Raw genomic sequence first — 7,650 nt, 5'->3', positions numbered from 1 at the left:
CGCCAGTAGGGCAAGGAAAATTATTTAGCAGCACTAGCAGGTTGCCTAACTCAGTAGGGTGCCATGTCTGCTACTAATGGGCAGTGCCAAAATAGGTTGTATGCTCTCCAGACGTAGCATGATCAGGAAAGTTCTCCCGATGTGGTTACAGGTACGTTCCAAGTCTTCCATCTTCATGTCTATGCATCGTTGGACCTCGGAGCTTCACTTTCCTTTGTGACTCCTTACATAGCTATAGACTTCGGTATTAGTCCTTAAACACTAGTAGAGCCCTTTTCAGTGTCTACCCTAGTGGGAAAGTCTATTACAACCGGACGAGTATACCAAAATTACCCTATCACAGTGTTTGAGAAAGTTGCTTTCATTGATCTTGTACAGTTTGAGATGACTAATTTGGTTGTCATTCTTGGCATGTATTGGATCAACTCATGTTATGCCTCAGCCTATTGCAAAAATAGAATCGTCCAGTTTCAATATCCTAATGAGCCAATTATCGAATAAAGGGGTAGTACTTCTGTGCTCAAGGGTCAGTTTATTTCCTATCTTAAGGAAAGAAAGATGATATCTAGGGGGTATATGGACCATCTTGTCTAAGTCAAATACTCAAATTTTGATACTCTGAATCTTGAGTCAGTTTCAGTAGTAAAGAAGTTTCCAGATGTATTTCTCAAAGATCTTCCCAGAATTCCTCCCAAAAGGGAAATTGACTCAAGAATAGATCTCTTTCTAGATACCCAGCCTATCTCTATTCCACCTCATAGAATGGCTCCCGTAGAGCTTAAGAAATTGAAAGAACAGTTAAAGAATCTATTAGATAAGGGTTTTATCAAGCCTAATATTTCTCCTAAGGGAACTCTAGTCTTTTTTATATGTAAGAAAGATGGTTCTCTCAGAATGCGTATCAATTAATATCATTTTAATAAAGTTACCATCAATAATGAGTATCCACTCTCCAGAGTTGATGACTTGTTCAACAAACTTTAGGGTGCCAGTTATTTCTCTAAGATAGACCTCAAATCTAGCTATCATCATCTTACAATCAGAGAATGTGGCATTCCAAAAAAAACTTTCAGAACTCTCTATAGTTACTTTGAATTCCTAATTATGTCTTTTGGACTAATGAATACCCCTAAACTTTCATGGACTTGATGAACAGGGTCTTTAAGTAGTAATTGGACATGTTTATCATAGTTTCTATGAATGACATCCTTGTCTATTCTTGTAATGAGAATGATTATGCAAATCATCTGAGGGTTGTGTTGCAGACCCTTAGATATCATCAGTTATTCACTAAATTCAGTAAGTACAAATTTTGGCTAAAATCAATAGCTTTCTTTGGTTATATAGTTTCCAGGGAGGGTATCCGAGTTGACCCTCAAAATACCAAAGAAATGAGAAACTGGCCTAGTCCCATCTCTCCATCAGATATCAAGTATTTCTTAGGTTTAGCTAGCTATTATAGATGGTTTATTGAGGGATTTTCTTCTATTACTCCCCCATGTCTCGATTGACTCAGAAGAATGTCAAATTTCGGTGGTTAAATTCTTGCGAGGAGAGTTTTTAGGAGTTGAAGACTCAACTCACTTCTGCTCTAGTCTTGACTTTGCCTTATGGCACAAATGGGTTTGTAGTATAGTATAATGCTTTTAGAGTTGGTCTTGGTTGTTTATTAATGCATAGAGGTTAGGTCATAGCCTATTTCTCTAGATAGCTTAAACCCCAAAAAAAGAATTATCCAACCCATGATCTTGAGTTAGCAGCTGCTGTTTTCTCCTTAAAATTTGGAGGTACTATCTGTATGGGGTTTATGTTGATATGTTTACAGATCATAATAGTTTGCAGTACATATTCACGTAGAAAGATCTGAATCTTTATCTGATAAGGTGGCTTTAGTTGTTACAAAATTATGATATGAGTGTGTTGTATCACTCGAGCAAGTCCAATGTAGTGGCATATGCCCTTAGTAGATTCAGGATGGGAGGTGTTGTCATGTTAAGGATTAGAAGAAGGAGTTAATCTGTAAGGTTCATCGACTTTCTAGATTAGGTGTTTGGTTGGTTGACTCAGTTGAAGGTAGCATATGGCTTTAAAAAGGTTCAAAATTTTCATTGGTTGCCGAAATGAAAGAAAAATAAGATAAGGATCCTAGTTTGGTTAAGTTGAAGGAGGCAGTTAGAGATGAAAAAGTAGAGGTTTTCTCCCAAAGGGGAGATGGTGTGCTTTGTTGTCAGGTCAAATTATGTGTTCCATGTGTTGATGGGTTAAGACAATAATATTTAGTAGAAACGGATGGTGCATGGTACTCTATTCACCCTGGGGCCACTAAGATGTACCATTATTTATGGGAAATCTATTGGTGGAGTGGCATAAAGAAAGATACTGCAGAGCTTGTGGCTAAGTTTTCAAATTGACATTAGGTAAAAATTAAGCACCAAAGGCCTAGTGGTATATTACAGGAGTTTAGAATCCCCACCTAGAAGTGGGAAGTGGTGAACATGGATTTTATGATAGGGTTGCCTTATAGGCACTGTCAGCATGATTCAATTTAGGTTATTGTAGATAGAATGACTAAATCATCTCATTTCTTGCCAATTCATACCACTTATTTAGCTGAGGACTATGCTAGACTCTATCTTAGAGACTTGGTGAAATTGCATGGAGTTCCATTGTCTATCATTTCAGATAGAGTTACTTAGTTTACCTCTCATGTTTGGAAGGCTTTTTAGAAGGGTCTGGGTTTTTCATACTTAGATAGATGGTCAGGCAGAGAGGACCATTCAAACCTTAGGGGACATACTGAGAGCTTGTGCTATTGACTTTAAAGGTAGTTGGGATAACTACTTACCTTTGATTGAGTTTGCCTATAATAATAGTTATCACTCCAGTATTCAGATGGCTACGTTTGAGGCTCTCTATAAAAGGATATGTAGGTCTCCTAGTTGTTGGTTTGAAGAAAGAGAAGCTGCTTCAGTTGGGACATATTCAGTGTTTGAGAAGACAGAGAAAGTTTAGTTAATTCAGGAAAGGATAAAGACAACCTAAAGCCGTCAAAATTCTTATGCTGATGTGAGGAGAAGGGATATGGTGTTTGTGGTTTGGTGATTTGGTCCATTTGAAGATTTCTCCTATGAGTAGAGTAAAGAGATTTGGCAAAAAGAGTAAACTCAATCCCCGCTATGTTAGCCCTTATAGGATCTTTAATCGTTTTGGGAAGGCAGCTTATGAGTTTAAATTACCTGTAGATTTGTCATCTTTGAATCCAGTGTTCCATGTATCTTTGTTAAATAAGTGCATTGGTGATACAATTATTGTTGTTTCTTTAGAAATTATGGATGTTCAGGATAGCTTTCCCTATGAAGAAGTTCCAATTGAGATCCTTGATTGTCAGATTCGTAGTCTAAGGAATAAAGAAGTTCCCTTGGTTAAAGTTCTTTAGAGTAATTAGTCTGTTGAGGGAGAAACTTTCCAAGTAACCTCATATTTTCCCAGCAAACTTTGATTTATCTTGAGGTAACAATTTTCTTTAAATTGACTATTTTTCACCCTCAGTTTCTGTTATGCAACCAATCCCATGTCATTGAATCCATTTATGAAATCAGTTCAGTATCATTCTTCAGCCTTAGTTATGTAATCATGTTTTAAGTTATATATGTTCAATGTACGATCTCAGTTGACTTAGTGTTCTCAGTCTAACCAGTCTCACTTGAGGTCAAATATTCCCAAGGGAAAGATAATGTAACACCCTGCATATTTCTATGCTAGAAATTGAAGCGTTGTTCCTATGTGTGTAAACTCTAATCCCTTAATTCATATTTTCATGCAAGTTTCATGATCATTATCCTAGTATGGAGAGATCTTATGAGGTGGAAAAATATTTATAAGAATCACTTGTAAAATGAATTAACAGCATTTGATTTGGTCGAATTTTGGTGTTTGATTCCCTAAGGGTCAGCTTTGAATGTGTATAACTTCTTACATATGTAGAATGTTGCGGTTCAATTCCCACCAAATTGTATATAATTTAATTAGCTTTCCAACAATATCAATTTCACCTTAATTCCACACCTGAGAAAAACTTTATGGCTATACAAAGGTTATGCATTGCATGACAATCGTAAAAGGCCACTGGAAAGGGTGTACGATGGCCATGAGTTTCCCATGTGGGGTTGTGCAATGGACATTCATCTCCCATCTCATCTTGGGAAATTGATGTGCTACTTATGGTGATTACATAGTGCCAAAAATGCTCTATTTTGACTTAAATCAAGGGCATTAAAGTTTTTTCACACCCCTAAACCATCCATAATCACTCTTTATCGATATAAGGGGTCTTTAAAAAAATAAAATAAACTTCCTTACCCCTAAGTCTTCAAGTCATGATTCAAAAACCCTCCTTCTTTCCCAAAAACAAAAAGACAAGCCCCTTTCTCAAGAAATCAAAAATTCAAGCTACCAAGTTTAAGAAACTCTCAAGAAATCTTTAGGAAACCATCTATTCAGGTATGTGAGCTATTCATTAATGGGTTCCTTTTATCCATTAAGACCCAAAACCCTTTTTTATTAAATTATGCATTTGTATGTCATTGTGAGATTTCACCTATTTAAGATGAATTCAATTCATGCTTTTTCCTAGTAAATTGAACTAAATTCATGCCCTCATATGGTCCGATGCAAATTAGGTCATGTAATATTTTGGATTTTAATTCCCTATGTATATTTTTATTGAATCCATATATTTATGAATTTAAATCATATAACTATATTGTTTTTCCATAATTTACACCTTCCCATGTTCAAAATCATATACCTTAGTGGTTATTGAAATATACTACCATAGGGTCTCTGAATTATGAATTCCTATTATCGTTTAAATGTTTTTTTTGTATTTTTGTAATAATTTAGTACTGGTGGGCTATGAACACCCATTACATATGTGTTTTTACATGATTTCTATTTTCAAGTAATGAGTCAGTCAGACCATGGTTTAATATCTTATTCAGAATGTCATGTTCATAATGAGAACTTAGAAGTACAGTACCATGTCATGCTAAATGACTAATAACACTAGTGCCATTCAGTTGGGTGTAATACTTATTACCGAGTGAATGTTGGGATGACGTCTCTCCCGTCAGTTAGTTGGATGTTAGTAGTAGTCCCTAAGTTCCAAACCTATTGTTCAACATAGATTATGAGTGTTCCCCAATCAGTTAGGCATGACACCTTCATCCTTCGGGACATCAGCTTTGTGGATCCACATTGTTAGTCATGTGTGGGTACCCCTGGAAAGTTACCAACAACCTTCCAACTGGGGTTACAAGTTGGACCCCGATAGCTCAGATTGGGATATGTTGGTTATAGCTAGCTCCCACAATCTCAGTGTAGTATTTCTGATTAGATCAATTCAGGCTTGCTTGACAAAGTATGCAGACTTTAGTTATCCAGTCATGTTATTATGGTTATTCAGTCACTTAGATTTATGGGTTATTTTAGTACATGTTTATTCTTGGTCTTGCATTCTTATATTTATATGTTTATTTACTATATGTATTTTATTTGTCCTTATCTCACGTACCAGTACATTCAAAGTACCGATTGCATATTCTTCTCTTGTGCTATGTTGTCTTATAACATAAGTTTGGATACTTAATTTCCTGACTGTTCTTATACAGTCCAGCATCACTCAACAACTGTAGTGGTGAGTCCTCGTTCATTGGGGACATGATATCTTTAGTTTAGTTTTTCACCATTTTCTCATGATTAGGCAGTCAGAGTTAGTTGGGGCTTGTCCCATCAACTCCTCATGATGTTTAGAGGCTTTCAAAAATTTGGTTAGACAGTCAGTCAGCTACTTTCAGTTTTATCAGTTGTTTCAGACATGCCAGTGTTATGTATTTCAGATTCCAAATTTATAATATCTTATCAGACTATCTTCCATACATGTTTTTATTACTCTTTTGTTCATTACTCACAACAGGTAGCAACATAATGAGTTAGTTTGTGGTCACTCGTTACCATAAGCACCATTATCGCGACTAGGGGTAGCCTCAGGTCGTGATATTTCAGTGGTACAGATGATCATCTTTTGTTAAAAGGGCTATAGATTTTTTTGTTAAGAATGAGGACTTGACTATGTCACAAGTTGTCTAATTCTTATAGTAAGACATTCTTGATCGAAAATTCATAATTATTGTGCTAGACTTTTATTTCATGATACTAAGGTATGTGACAAAATTATTTATGTTCATATTTTTGATGAATTTGTATGTGATAAATTGGCCAATGTACTGCTCAATAAAGAAAAGAATTCGGGGAAATGATAATTTTTCTACGTAAAAATAAAGTGACTAAGCATATGATATATAAATTATTGTATATTCATTTCTCAAATGAATCTTGTGGTTAATGTGTGAGTCTGGGTGTTAGACTTGCATGCTAATAAGCATGTTTGAGCTGAACAAATTAATTTTGATCCTACACATAAGTTGAAGAAGAAAAATGACTCATATATGTTGGTGATTCTAGAACTACTCAAGTTCTTAGAATAAAAAAAATCATCTTACTAAACTTACATATAAAAAAATATTAAAATTAATTGAGGTGGTATATAGGTAATAATATTTAAACTAGATGATTATGAGATCATTTGAAAATCTTTATAAGGTGTTAAAAAATAATGCATTGTTATTGATAATGAATATTATAAAGATGATTTATTTGTGGCTAATATTGTTATGATGAAAATGCTAGTGCTTATATTTGCTTGACTAATTCATATGATTTATGATATGTTAAACTTTTACATATTAGTTTATTGTTGTTTCTTATGATGAAAAAAATAGTTCATGTCTAGATTTTGTTAGTTATTTTAACATTGTATATGAAGTTTCTTTAGAATTCTAACATTGCATTGTGAAATCATATAATAGACCATTTAGTAGTAATTCAATTGTTATTGATTATTGTCTTGAGTGTTATTAAATGAATGTATTTGACAATTGGCATTGTTACATAAATATAATATTGAAATTATGTTTTTCGATATATGTCAGTAAGTAGTTATATCTATTTCAATACTAAGAACAAGGACTAACAATATAAAAAATAAGACAAGAGGAACAACAAAGAACAAAATAACAAGAGAGCATTATTGGATAATTTTATTGTTTTTTTCAACTGTATCAAACATCTTCCTCAAGACCTCTATTTATAAAATTACATAGTGTAACTTCAATAGTTGTCATAAATATGACATTAACTAATGAGAATATCGGAAATAATATGGGGGAGTGGATGTCAATGATGAGGTAGTGGAGGTGTGGAAATTACTACACTTAAAAAGAGGAATTACACCAAGAAGTTATGGACATCCACAATTATTATAATTAATTGCAGCACTCCCCCTTATATGTCCATTGATAGACAATGTGCCTCATTAAAACCTTAATAAGAAAAAATCTTGTGAAAAAAAATTCTGGTAAAGGAAAGAGTACACATATATTTTTATATATATTATTTGTTTCCTTATTAAAATTCATGCCAGGAAAATCCATCAAGATAAAACCTAGGTCAACGAAAAAAGTGTGAAGCACATACTTTACTCTCCCTGATGCAAAAATCATTTCATTTCTTTAAGACGATGCATCCCAATCT

Source organism: Capsicum annuum, chromosome 10 (genome assembly GCF_002878395.1).
Source record: "Capsicum annuum cultivar UCD-10X-F1 chromosome 10, UCD10Xv1.1, whole genome shotgun sequence".
Taxonomy (NCBI): domain Eukaryota; kingdom Viridiplantae; phylum Streptophyta; class Magnoliopsida; order Solanales; family Solanaceae; genus Capsicum; species Capsicum annuum.
Note: the sequence above shows the minus strand (reverse complement) of the source record.